This window comes from Mustela nigripes, chromosome 2, assembly GCF_022355385.1.
Source record: "Mustela nigripes isolate SB6536 chromosome 2, MUSNIG.SB6536, whole genome shotgun sequence".
Taxonomy (NCBI): domain Eukaryota; kingdom Metazoa; phylum Chordata; class Mammalia; order Carnivora; family Mustelidae; genus Mustela; species Mustela nigripes.
In genome coordinates this window covers 43,286,521-43,302,058 of record NC_081558.1, presented here as the reverse complement: position 1 = coordinate 43,302,058, position 15,538 = coordinate 43,286,521, and the positions used below count along the sequence as shown (strand labels likewise).

The 15,538-nt window shown below is 32.6% G+C and overlaps 1 protein-coding gene across 1 annotated transcript in view; it reads right to left on the bottom strand.

Moving 5' to 3' along the window:
• Positions 1–14,894, bottom strand: part of LOC132011506 (contactin-6-like) — a 302,333-nt gene extending 287,439 nt beyond the window's left edge. Inside the window, 1 exon segment of the mRNA XM_059390186.1 lies at positions 14,805–14,894. The gene's annotated coding sequence lies outside the window, so the exon portion shown is untranslated.
• Between the last annotated feature and the right edge of the window lie 644 nt (positions 14,895–15,538).

Genomic DNA, 15,538 nt, shown 5'->3' with positions numbered 1-15,538 from the left:
TTATATTGTATACCTGAAAATAACAGGTTATACGTCAATTATATCTAAATAAGGCTGGAAGACAAAAAACAATGTGTAAAAAGAACACTTAGAACATGCATATAATAATATTTGATTTTTATTTGTTGTCTGTGCTCTTTTTGCTTAAAGTAGATTATATTGACATTTCCTGAATATAAGTCATTGAATAAAATGAGCAAGAGCTCTTGATTAAAAAAAAGAAAGAAAGAAAGAAAAGAAAGATTTAGAGGTTAATTTTTACTACAGCATAACCTTATTTAGAAATGTCCTGATCCTAAACAGAAATAAAATAAGTTTATTTGATGACTTTTATTTTATTAAATATGCCAAACAAATGGATATAGTCAGGTCCAAATCAAACAAAAATTTATTCCTAAAATGCTGTTTGGCAAAGCCAAACATCTCATTATTTTTCTCCAAAATAAAATAGCATCATATATGAACATAATAAGTTATACTAAGTTAAATGCAGGTTAATACAAAAATAAGTTCTTCTGAGCATCTGGAGAAGCCAATTATGAATCTCATATTCTTTGAGATATCTGAAAAAGAAATTATCACACACCTCACATATACAGTCTGTCTCTCTGTATATAAATTGTTGCCGGATCCAGAGATATTTAAAATTACAGGTAAAACCTCAAAACTATTTTCTAGTACCTATATGCACTTCTGAATTATCCTAATAGGCCAAATCCCTGAAAGACCACAACACACATCAACTCCAAAGATGGGTCAAATACAATTTGTAGTTATATAATAAATAACTACTTTAATTTTCTGATTGCTTCATCGTGGACTAGATTATAGTGGCTGCCAAGGGCAGAGACATAAATTTAACATTAATTATCATTTTAATGTATCTTATTTTTGACACTATTAGATTTAGATGACACTATAACAGCATATTTGGAATAAGCACAAATATATTTAATTTAATACTTCTCTAGTATATTTAGAATCTACATTCATTAGAGCAAGCATTTGTTAAGTACCCAACACATGCCAGATACTGTGAGGTGCTGGAACTATAAAGTCAAAAACACAGTCTCTCTCCTTAGTAACTTCAATTTTTTTCATTTAGATTTTATGACTTAATAAACAATCTATATTAAATAACGATTTAATTTAATAAGACTGAGAACAGTAATTTTATATCAGTAGTTGTATGTCACTGTAACAAAAACATATTTGGACACATTAACTCATTCAGTTTTCATGTAGTTCTTTGACTTTGTGGAAGTCAGGCTACTGTATACACATTGAAACTGAGGTTCAGATATTATTTCACACATTTTACAAGGTTTCATGCTTAAAATTCAATTATATTATAAACTTAGAAAAAAGTTTGAAATGTGTGAAAAATAAATGTGATCTTCTAGATGTATGATGAACTTCTTGAGCAAAAGAAAAAAAAAATTGTACAATACCAATGGAAAAAAGGACAAATGATATGGGCTGACCTTAACAAAAGGAGCAGATACAAGTGTTCCATGAACATTCATGAAATACTCAGACCATATTTATGGAAAAAGGGTGATTTAGAGCAATATTGGAATGGAGTTTATTTGTGTGTTTATTTTGCCAATCCAACAGGAGAGTATTCACGATACACACATGTACTCTTTACAAGTATGTGGCAATAAGAATTCAGCTTCCTGGAAGTACAGATGGAACTGTCTTCCCCAAGGACAATTAAGTAATATACATACTGTCACCTTTAAAATAATACACACCATTTAACACTGAAATTTTAATACTATGGATTAATTTTTTAATGTAATCAGAGATGTATATAAAATATTTAGCTATAAAGATATATATAGGTAAGCATCATATCTTTTTCATAGGTAGTAAATAATTCTAAAAAACTAAATATCCGATGATACATTATTGGTTTGTGAAAATTTATGGCACACCCATCTGGTGGGATTATCCCTCAGATTTAAGAGAATATTTATGAAATTTGAAAATGTTCATAGTACATTAACAAGAACAAGTTATAAAACAAAACATATAGATTCACCCCAAAGTTGTATTTTATACACACAATCACAAAGATGACTGAAAGGATGCCATAGCTTGATAAGATAATCTTGATAAGATAATCAGTAATTTTTCTGCATTTTCCAAATTTTGCATAATAAAGGCATATACCTTTCATGAACTAAAAGAAGGATTAAAATAAATTATATTCTTCAACAACAAGACAGAAGAAAGAGAAATTAAGGAGTCAATCCCATTTACAATTGCATCCCAAACCATAAGATACCTAGGAATAAACCTAACCAAAGAGGCACAGAATCTATACTCAGAAAACTATAAAGTACTCATGAAAGAAATTGAGGAAGACACAAAGAAATGGAAAAATGTTCCATGCTCATGGATTGGAAGAATAAATATTGTGAAAATGTCTATGCTACCTAAAGAAATCTACACATTTAATGCAATTCCTATCAAAACACCATCCATCTTTTTCAAAGAAATGGAACAAATAATTCTAAAATTTATATGGAACCAGAAAAGACCTCGAATAGCCAAAGGGATATTGAAAAAGAAAGCCAACGTTGGTGGCATCACAATTCCGGACTTCAAGCTCTATTACAAAGCTGTCATCATCAAGACAGCATGGTACTGGCACAAAAACAGACACATAGATCAATGGAACAGAATAGCGAGCCCATAAATAGACCCTCAACTCTATGGTCAACTAATCTTCGACAAAGCAGGAAAGAATGTCCAATGGAAAAAAGACAGCCTCTTCAATAAATGGTTTTGGGAAAATTGGATAGCCACATGCAGAAAAATGAAATTGGACCATTTCCTTACACCACACCCAAAAATAGACTCAAAATGGATGAAGGACCTCAATGTGAGAAAGGAATCCATCAAAATCCTTGAGGAGAACACAGGCAGCAACCTCTACGACCCCAACCGCAGCAACATCTTCCTAGGAACATCGCCAAAGGCAAGGGAAGCAAGGGCAAAAATGAACTATTGGGATTTCATGAAGATCAAAAGCTTTTGCACAGCAAAGGAAACAGTTAACAAAATCAAAAGACAACTGACAGAATGGGAGAAGATATTTGCAAACGACATATCAGATAAAGGAATAGTGTCCAAAATCTATAAAGAACTTAGCAAACTCAACACCCAAAGAACAAATAATCCAATCAAGAAATGGGCAGAAGACATGAACAGACATTTCTGCAAAGAAGACATCCAGATGGCCAACAGACACATGAAAAAGTGCTCCATATCACTCGGCATCAGGGAAATACAAATCAAAACCACAATGCGATATCACCTCACACCAGTCAGAATGGCTAAAATCAACAAGTCAGGAAATGACAGATGCTGGCGAGGATGCGGAGAAAGGGGAACCCTCCTACACTGTTGGTGGGAATGCAAGCTGGTGCAGCCACTCTGGAAAACAACATGGAGGTTCCTCAAAATGTTGAAAATAGAACTGCCCTATGACCCAGCAATTGCACTACTGGGTATTTACCCTAAAGATACAAACGTAGTGATCCAAAGGGGCACGTGCACCCGAATGTTTATAGCAGCAATGTCCACAATAGCCATGCTATGGAAAGAACCTAGATGTCCATCAACAGATGAATGGATCAAGAAGATGTGGTATATATACACAATGGAATACTATGCAGCCATCAAAAGAAATGAAATCTTGCCATTTGCGACAACATGGATGAAACTAGAGCGTATCATGCTTAGCGAAATAAGTCAAGCAGAGAAAGACAACTATCATATGATCTCCCTGATATGAGGAAGTGGTGATGCAACATGGGGGCTTAAGTGGGTAAGAGAAGAATCAATGAAACAAGATGGGATTGGGAGGGAGACAAACCATAAGTGACTCTTAATCTCACAAAACAAACTGAGGGTTGCTGGGGGGAGGGGGGTTGGGAGAAGGGAGGGTGGGATTATGGACATTGGGGAGGGTATGTGCTTTGGTGAGTGCTGATTCACAGACCTGTACCCCTGGGGATAAAAATACATGTTTATAAAAAATAAAAAATTAAAAAAAAATAAAAATAAAAAAATAAAATAAAATAAATTATATTCTTAATCCAGTTAGTCCCACTACTGTATATTTACCCAAAGAAAACAGAAACACTAATTTGAAAAGATACATATACCCCTATTTTTATATAGCATTATTTACAATGGCCAAGATAAAGAACCCAAGTGTCTATCAATAGTTAAATAGATAAAGATGTGATACACATACACACACACACTTTGCGATATTACTCAGCCATAAAAGAAGAATCAAATCTTGTCATCTGTGACAACATGGATGGACCTAGAGGGTACTATGCTAAGTAAAGCAAGTCCGATAGAGAAAAACAAATGCCATACAATCTCACTTATATGTGAAAAATAAAATACAAATGAACAAAGAAACAAACACACAAAACAAACTTTTGAATACAGAGAACAATCTGGCAGTTGCTGGAGGGGAGATGGGTAGGTGGACGGGTAAAACAGAAAAAGGAGATTAAGAAGGAAAAACTTCTAGTTACACAACAACATACAAGAGATGAAAAAGACAGCTTAGAAAATATAGTCAATAATATTGCGATGACATTGTATGGTGACAGATGGTGACTATACTTATTGTGATGAGCACTGAGAAATGTATATAATTACTAAATCAATATGTTGTACACCTGAAACTAATATAACATTGTATGTTAATTCTGCTTCAATAAAAATAGTTTAAATAAATAAATGTTTGTCTTTTATTTTCTTTACTTGCTATATAATTTTCCAAAGTTACTTAAGTATTTGATGTAGTTTGCAAATTCTGAACAGATTTCATCATCCCAGTAAGTCTGTAAGTACTACTTACTTGATGAAAATGAATAACATTCAGGCAAAAGAGACAGGATATGTGATTAGACAATTATGGGGACATATATATAACATGAGATGCTACTTTCCATTAATCTACTCTTTTTTTTGGCAGATTATAAATCCTTTGCATAACCTAGAATACATCACTATTTATCACAACTGAGAGATAATTATTATTCCAAGCAAATACATATACCTTTTAATGTAGTCCTTTGCTATTTCTCACTATATCACAGTATTTTATTTAAAAAAAAAATTATCTTGGAATCAGATAATTTATTAACTTCTAATGCTCATTTCTCAAATAAGATATAAAATTAACAATATTAGCCACCAACTGGTAGAAATGAATGCTTAACTGAGTTTAAGAACACATATTGAAATTATAACTTCACAATAGCAGAACTCTTCTCAATCTTATTCAGAGTTAAACATCCCCATGCCTGGAATGGCATCAATCTCACAGTAAGTATTCAGGCAACATTTGTGGAATTAAGATATTAGTGGAGACCACTGTCTACTACAAACGGGCACTGGATATACAGAGAGGAATAAGCCAAGGTCCAAGCTTTCAAGAACTTAGACTCTGGCACAGAACAAAACCACAGTTAATGAAACAAGTCAAAATATATGACCCAAACTTCTGTGAATACTAAATATTTTTTTAAAAAGCTAGGAAAAACCCTTTAAAACTGTTTATAAGAGTGGCAACTAACACTATGTATCACATTTTTCAATCATCTATAAAGATGAAATTAATAAATTTTGGTGCTCTGAGAGGTTATTTAATTAAACTTTAAAATTACTTCTACTATTGCTTTATTGCTAGTACATTTTATTTAGTTATAATATTAATATTGGTAATTAAGTATGTTAAATTATTCATCTAAATTAACTAGAAGTTTTGGATAGACACAGACACAATTTGCACAGATATAACTTGCACAAAATATCAACTTAAAATAAAGTAGGCACTCACCTCTGAAAAATACATACATTACAACCACTACGCTAATATTTTTTAAAGGATTTATTTATTTATTTGGGAGAGAGAGACACAGAGAGAGAGGGAACACAAGCAGGGGGAGCAGAAGAGGGAGAAGCAGGCTTCCTGCTAAGCAGAGAGCCCGGCCTGGATCCCAGGGTCCTGAGATCATGAACTGAGCGGAAGGCAGCCACTTAAGGACTGAGTCACCCAGGTGCCCACCACTATGCTAACTTAAAGAGAATCCTTGGGTATCAGTCGTTTGTAGTGTCATTTTCAAATATCTTCTGGAGGAGATTGTGCTGAGTGAAATAAGTCAAGCAGAGATAGTCAATTATCATATGGTTTCACTTTCTTGTGGAGCGTAAGCAATAACATGGAGGACATTGGGAGAAGGAGAGAAGTGAGTTGGCAAAAACTGGAGGGAGAAACAAACCATGAAAGACTGTGGACTCTGAGAAACAAACTGAGGGTTTTGGAGGGAAGGAGGATGGAGGGTTGGGTGAGCCTCGTGGTGGGTATTAAGGAGGGGACATATTGCATGGAGCACTGGGTGTGGTGCATGAACAATGAATCTTGGAACACTGAAAAGAAAGTAAATAAAGAGAATCCTTGAATATACACTTTTGTGTTAACTTATAAATAGGAATGTCAGAATTAGCTTATCTGTTAGCACCACATATTCACAATTAAGCATGTTTAAGAATTTGCTAACAGTAAATACCCAGAAAATATCTTCATGTTATACTGTAAACAAAATTACCTTCAAAAAAATTACTTTCTATCAACACTTGAGTAATTGTAACCTTTTCATCCCAACAAAACTTTAAGGACTTTCTTTAATTTATTCTTATATCAGCTGACAGAAAATTAGCAGCATGTCTGATTTCTGACCTTCTCTTTCATTTATTGCTCTTTACTGATTGGAGGACTTTGATAGGTGCTAAAGGGGAAAATTATGTTCTTTTGCTAAGAGCTCTATTCCAACAAGTATATTATACTCCTGATATTTACAAAGATACTACAAAAATCTCCTTATACAACCCCTTTATCATACAAATGTAAGAGAAGCCAGATTAATTAAACTTTGAAATAATGGACAAATAAAATCACTGAAAATAAAATGTCCATATTGGCCTCTTACAAACAAGGGTGATAAATTACGAGGAACTTTGCAGAATGTCTTATTTTAGTTTCTCCTCCCCTTCTTATAAAAAATCCATCCAAAATTCTCACTTTTAATCAACAGAAGTCATCTAAAGGAAGAGTGGTCTGGTTAAGTACTTGGTTTAATGTGTTCTTAGGAATTATTGTGCTTATAGAAAAAGAGAAAAGGGCACGTGGGTGTCTCAGTTGTTAAGTATCTGCCTTTGGCTCAGGTCTTGATCCTAGGGTCCTGGGATGGAGTCCCACATGGAGCCCTGCATTGGGTTCCCTGCTCTGCCAGAAGCCTGCTTCTCTCTCTCCACCACCCCCAACCCCTCCAGATTCTGTTACCTCCATTGCTATGTCTCTCTCTGTCCAAACAAACAGACAAACAAAAAAACAAAAACTTAAAAAAAAAAAAAAAGGAATCATTGTGCTGACAAACATTTTGAATAATTTCCTCTACATTTTAAGAACTTGTACACCATTAAACATAGCAATTAATATAGCTACCATTCTTAGAGAATATGTAAACAACACAAATTGGCCAGTTTTTTTAACTACATCTAGAGCATTTCCTAGCATACTGTCTCATCGAATGAACTGTCCTTTCAAACTAAAACAGCACTTCAGTACTTTGGTAAATTAAATTGTTTGAATGGAAACAATGGAAAGACATATACAATTGACTAGTGAATAACTTAAAAATTAAGAAAAAACGTTTTTGGTTTCTGTGAAAAATCTTATTTTAACTCCATAATTAACTTGTGGTTCACAATTTTGGAGTGAGTTTATGCCTTGACCTCTAAAGCATCACTAAACTGACAGAAAACACAGCAGAGGAAATATATGAAATTGTAAGAATACCAGGAAAAAAAAAAGTATCAGCAAACCAGAAAATTTGATGACCTCCTTTTTGGTGGGAAGCAGATGAGGAAAACTGCAGTGAACATGTATGTATACATGTATGTATGTATGTATGTAGTATATGATACTATGCAATATGATGCAGAAAGAGTCTACCATAGAGACAGAGAAGGTTATATAAGAATACTTTAAAATATGCATAATTAAGGTTGTAAACAAGAAAGATAAATTGTCAGGGACCCAAAATGAAGAGGAAACTCAAAGTTAGGTTGGTGAGGACCCAAAATGAGGAGGCAACTCAAAAGGAGCTGGAATAAACCAAGGAAAAGAGGACCCTCCACAAAACATGGCTTTTAAAGGATTCTGCTTATGTGCTGGAAAGAAAGGGTCTTCCAGAGATAGGCTGAAAATCAAGTTTTTACCAAGTGTGGTTGTAGAAACTAAATTTATTCTCTCTGCATGTTAAGATAATTTTAGGCCAAAAATTACCATAGAAGCTAGTACAAATGGGGAAATTATAGAGCAAATCTAGAAGCAAAAGTGAAACAATGATGTAGCAAAGCATCTTCAACTATGATAATGCTGGTCTCTCATGGGAATCAACAACTGCTAAAGGTTGGTCTTCATAAAAGAAAGATTACCAACATCAAAAGGAATAAACAGCCATGAGGAAGACTTGGCAAACACAAATAATGAAGTAATTTGTCCCTGAAAAAACTAAAACTAATTGAATAACCAAAAATCAACTTTAAAATAAGATAATTTTTAAGATAAGTAATAGAAATTAGAGAAATCAAAAAATATTTTCTGAAAAGAAAAATAAATTTATAAAATACATATGACAGGAAATCACACAGAGTGAAACATAAAAAAGCAGAATATAAAAGTATATAAAATAAGACAAAGAGGAACAGAAGTTTTAAATACTTAATGAACATGTTAGAGAAAGTAAAGATGGAAAAGGGATAAAAGTAAATATATAGTAGCTGAGAATTTTTCAAAATTGAAGTTAGACAGATTTAGGAGCTTGTAGAGGCCAGAGTGATATAAATTTAAAACAAATCCACACCTACACACATTGTAATGAACCCAAAGACATCATTGCAAAGAGAAATTTTTAAATTCTACCAGAATGAAAGACAAATATATCTTCAAAGATGTTATAGTTAGACTATGAGCAGTCTTCTCATGAGCAAAATTCTATTCCAGAAGAGCAATGAACAAAATATGCAAAAAATGTCGAGAAAAAAAATTATTGGTCATCATGGAGTTCTGTAACCAACTGCATTATAATTTTAAAATGTGAGAAAAGTAAGTAATTTTTAGAAGGTAAACTGTAAGAGAATTTAAGACTTTCGATAATGATCTTTAAATGGTCTTCAGTAGACAGGAAATGAACCCACAGGTGTATGTCTGTAGTAAGAAGAAATGGTTAATAAATAACTCAGAAAAAAGATGTCATAAATTTAATATTGATAAAATATTTAGAGAAATTTAAAAACAAAGTAAAAATAAAATAATGGAAATATGGACGTTGGCAGGAATATCTTGGAGGAAATTTAAACAAGCCATTGTCCTGTTTGTGAAAGGATATATATTATCTTTAGCTTTTTTTGGAAAATATAAAGATTTATTTTATGTTTAAATATTTATGTTCACTGAAATGTAACAAATTATCTAATTTTTAAGATAGTAAAAGTTGGAAGAAATGAATATTGAATGCTTACTAAATCCAATAAAGGACAATAAACAATAAATACATTAAAATAAACTGTTGAAAATATCTCTGGGAAGTGGGATTAGAAATATGTGGGATTAATTTTTTATTTTAGTATTTTTCCTATGGGCTCAAATTTTATTGTTATTTCCAGGTTCACACAGTACCTTTTTAGGATATTAAAATTTTAATTAAAAAAAAAAAAGAAAAACAAAAACCATTAACAACAAAAGAAATTCACAAGTATTTTGTGATGGTTTTCTTTGGCAAAAGGAATTATGGCTTATTATTTTCTTCTGTTTTTCTGTATATTGTTTTTATAGTCAGAAAATTAAATGAACTGTTTTTCTTGATCAGCTCTGATTGTTTATTCCATGAAAAACTATTATTTCTATTTTTAGGCTACGTGAATCTGAGGACCAGCATTTCTGAATCTTCTCACAAGATTCCCTGAGCTCCATTTTCATATCTAACTATAATTTACACCTCCAAATTTAATTCTCTACTAAATACTCATTATAAATGATTAGATGATTATAATTCTTATTTTTTCATTGTTTTATATTATTTTTTCCCAATCAATCCCAAGTCTCATAGACAAAATGTTATAATAGTAACACTAATATAAAAATAATCAAGTAACTAACATAAAGAGTGCTTATTAATTTCAAGCCTTTCTCAAAGGTATTTTTACATGTTAACCTACTTATTTCTCTTGCTATTACGATGAAATCAATTCTACTATTATCCCCATTGTGGATGGGAAATGGAGGTACAGAAAGGCTGTTACTTGCTCTAAACCACAAAGCTATTCTGTGCCAAATGTAAAAGAGCAAATATTTAGATGGTATGTAGCCCTTCATCACAAGAAGCCTGCTTCCAGAATCTTGGTGTCATTTTATACACACTCCAGAGAATGGAACTTCTTTTACTAGTTAAGATTGTTTTGTACTTCATAGGATACATGACTCTCTGATGGCCTCTTTAAAAAATCTTAATGTCTAAGTAATTTCATTCATGTATTCATTTAATTTGAAGGTTGTTATGTGTAAATTTTATGTCCACCCTACTGCCATAAAATATTTGAGACTCCTAATTTTGATTCATGTTACTAGGACCCAAATTCACTCTATATTACTCTAAGATTCCTTGCAAGATAGTTAAGTAGGCCATAAACTTCAGTGTTAAAGACTGATAGGAGAATGAAAAATAAAAGAATAAGAAATGAAAATATAGTAATAATAAAATGATAAATAAAAGAATAACAAAAGAGTGTCCAATGACTGATTCGCTTTTTCTTCTTCCCTAATATGCCCTGTGTTATGCCTTCATCACAATAAGTATTATATAGTACATACTCCATTTTGACTGGAATAGATCTTTTCAATATGAATAATGGGAATAACTTCATTTTCTAATGAAATTTTTATTTAAAATAATTCTCTTAAACTGAAAGATTTTTATTTGAAGTTCATTTAATAAAGAAAATTTAATTCCTCTCGATATACAGAAACAGCAAAGAGAAAGAAAAACACAGTGATGTTGGTGGGATACAAAATCAAAATAAAAAGCCTTCTGTCTTTAATAAAAATGCTTGCAAACACAACATAGATTCTGAAGCACATTTCCACTCCTGCCAAATACTAAAAAATCAAAAACAAAAACACAGACCTACATGAAGTGGGTGGATGGAGGCATATAGGAAAGCTGACAAGTACCTTCTCCTTCATTTACTTTAAGGAGGATACAGATTTCCCCCAAATCTGATACATTATACTCTTTGTCCCCATACATACACAGCTTCCCCTATGATTAACATCACCAATACAGTGTACACAGTTTTATAATTTGTTAATAATCAAAGAACCTACCCTGATACATAACTTTCACCCCAAGTCCATAGTTCATACCAGGGTTCACTCTTGATATTATATATTCTATGGGTTTAGACAAATTCATAGTGACAAGTATCTGCCAGGACAGTATCACACAGATTGTTTCACCTAAAAATCCTCTGTACTTTCTCTGTTCATCCCTCACGCATACATTTTTGAATAAAATGATAGAAGGGAAAAAAACTAAGAGAAACACAGTTAAAAATGTAAATCTCAAGAAGAATCAGCCACAGTTTGAACAAAGTGCTAGACAATTACTCTTCTATAGATTAAATATCTCTAAAATATAATCTTTCCATGTACATTTTTAAAAAGAAAATCAAAATGAACTGAAAAAGTATAAAATTAAAAATAAATTTGGATAAAATGATAGATGTGGAAGACAGACAAATGAGATCCAACATGCTCATAAGTGGTGATACAGAAGAAAAGGAAAAAGTAATATAATAACAACTAAAAAATCAAATACAGAGTGTAACAACAATAAAATTGAAACATAAAAATCTTGAATCAATGCAGTACATCATATTTAAGCAAATTTGATGAAAACTGTCTAACTCTAGAATATAGTATGGCAAAAAACAAAGAAAACAAAACAAAACAAAAAATCCAACAAACAAACAAATCCCAAAAGAATCACGTGGACATACATCAAAAAGAGCAACTTATATTCAAGGACGGAAATTTCAGACATACCTAATAATTAATGGACACCAACATTCAGTATGGGAAGAGTCTCCAGTATTGTTTACAAATATTTGCAAGTTTTTAAAGGGGAAAAATACGTTTGATTCAAGAAGATTAATGTGTCTTCCATGTATAAGGTAAAAGAAGATGTTCTATGTAGGCACATAGAAAATATAGCATCTATGACTGTTTCTTTAGTGGAGAGGTACTACTTATCAGTGAAATCTAACAATCTAAGAAATATTTCAAAATTAAGAATACAGGAGTGATTAATTGAATAGTAAGTAATTGGTAAGGATTTTTTTCAAATTCCAAGTAAGTCTAACTAAGACTGTGTGAATTAAGCCAGAATGTAAATACTATAAATCTCAATAATGTAATACTGGTAATATAATTGAGGTTCAGGTGGTGTACGTAAGGAAAATAACCATAAATAACCAAAAAAGTTAAATTTCTTTAACTATCACAGCAAAGGCTTACAAGAGATTGCTTGATATTTAAATATGAATCAAAAAAATGGGTGACCTCAAACTACTAATATTTTCTTAATTTTTGTTCTTAATTCATGTGTTATTTTTGTGGACCTAATATCCCTTTATTGGGGGGAGGCGTAGGAAACAAATACCTGAAATTCAGCAAATTCTTCAGTTTCATATCAGCTCTATTTTTTTCTATTTAATCCAAATATAAAATAAATTTAATACTTTTTTTTTAAAGAATAAGGTAGGATCATCTTCTTTTAATCACTTCTTTTCTATCACTGATCACATTATCTAAATACTTATCTGCCACAAACAAATAAAAATGTATGATAAGAAAGAATTTTTCTTAAGTCTCTCCCTCTCATTTTGTTATTTGAATTTTGGCATAGGATGCCTACAAATATCATGATTTTTTTTTACAGGTGACAAGATGTCTTTATTGAACTTTTATATTTAGCTTGAGTTAATTTTAAGGAGTATAGCTTATGTTATTGCATTCTAATTAATATGATGTTAAATATGTAAGTGAAAAAAATAAATATTTCATAACCCCTCTCCTTCCACTAAAATAAAAGGTACAAACTTACTTTTGTATTACTGAGTGTTTTCATTTGTCAAAAACACAAAAGAATGCAAACAACTTAATATACCTCATATTCTTTTCACAAGATAATTGAGTTTGTTTGTTTGTTTTTTTTTTGTCTAAGCTAAAACCAAATATGTATTAATTCTCCAAATGACAATGTGAATTTGTTTTCATTAGGGCAAGTTACATATGGAATACTAAACAAACTATTCTGGCACTTCACTAGAAATGTTCAAAGGAAGTAATGCAGTGCAGTTTATAAATGACAAGCTTTCTGGCTAAGATGTGATAAGTTATGCATTTATATAACCTCATAGAAACCCTTATAAAAATTGCAAATTTATATATTTGAAATCTCTGAATTGCACAGCCATGATATTGCTTTAAAAAAATCACTGAAGCATCAAAGATGAAATGACTCTGGATTTCTGTTTGTTACACAAATCATGTCAGTACTGTGTCTGTGTATGTTTGTTTTCTGAATTTGTGTAGGTTTACACATGTATGAGGGGGGTGGGACACAGGAGAGTGTGCTTAAATATCTTATAAAATACAATACACATAAACCGATGAAATCTTTAACAACAATAACGATAAACACATCAGATAAATGAAGATTGCTCAAAACTGGAATCTCAATATTTAACATATGGCTCTTTCTCTTACAAAATTTTTAAAAAAACATTGCTACTATAGATACAATTATGAATACCTCATTTTCCAAATTGATTCTGTGTAATTCTACTGTTCTCCCCATTTTCTCTCAGTATAACTTCTGTTTAGTCATTCTGTGAATATTTCCCAGAAGACATAGTCAGGATGCTGATTATTTAAACATAAGTAGTTTTCAGTCGGAGAAGCAAGAACTATGAATTCCAATTTCTCCCCAAACCCCCCAAATTGACAGTATTTCATTAACATAATGGGTTCTACATGGCTAATCTTAGAGCTCTTATAAGTTTTGTTCCCAAGTTATCAACTTCTGAAACTTTTCATAAAGTATTATGGGTAGTTTAATACTGACAAGCTTAACTATTGTGAATGGAAACTCCAGAAGCTATTATCTGGAAGCTGGGTGAAAAGCAAAATGCCAGACAAAATTTGGGGGGGGATCATGTGACCTCCAGTCTTACACTGCTCCCCTCACCAAATCCCTCCCCCAGGAAACTTTTTATAACCATTCCTTTAAATCATCTGTCGGACACTGCAAACCCCACCCTTCTACCCTTCGATGAAAAAAAAAAAAATTAGCAATAACATTTCCCCATTTGCCATTACAGAAAGGGCGTGAAGCCATCCTAAAGTACCAGAATTAGCACTGTCATCCCATCTTGCCCATTAGTTTTACTGCAGCAAAGACAAGTGAAACACTGAAAAATGTACCTGTAGTCTCTCTTTCCCTGGTTTGATCCTGAGCTCCCCAGAATACAGATTCAATACATTTTCTCTTACAAGGAATAAATGCATTTTAAGCATCAACATCATAGAAACATAGCATAAATAAAGCAGTCACTGCTCCCCCAAACCCAGCTTTTACCTGTAATGCTAATACAAAGACATTGAAAGGAAGAAAAGCTGCAGCTTGCCCAGGAAAATTCTCATTGCAGCAGACAGCACAATTTTGTACTTACAGATCTTACCAGGGAAATGTCTCGGGATCTTTACAATTTTTCTGCAGAACTCTGTTTCAAGCTCTCAGCCAGGCATGCTGTGCATCCAGGCAGAACCAAGCCGTATGGAATGTCTATGCAGCTGGGAGATAATGGGACTCTTTTTCCCAGCTGGGACTGCAAGCCTTTTATCCACGGAGTATTGCGTGGCTCTTCTCTGGTCTTAAGCATAAAATACGCTCCTCTCCTGCTGCATTCCTGACGGAACCTAGACAATTAGTTCTTGAGGCACATGGGCAAGTCTCCCGTTTGGAATATTCAAAAGGAAAATGCTCCCTATACCGAAAAAACAGCTCTATCTTCACCATCCTTCACAGAATCAGAGAGAGCTGAGAGCAGCTGCCATTCCAGTGGCATGAAAGATTAAATTCACCCTCCCCTTCTTTGACTAGAGATAGTCACTCCTGTTGGGTCATCAGAAAATCTTATTGAAAACTGGGTCAGGCTAACTATTTATTAGGTTTCCAATACGAAAGGAAGTCAATTTTTTTTTCTTCCTCTGTTTTCACTGCATTGTCATTTGCAAGCGAAGATTAAGTCAGTCAAGGGTCTGCACTGATTTAGACTGTATTCAAACGCAAGTAAGCTTTCTGAAGCATGC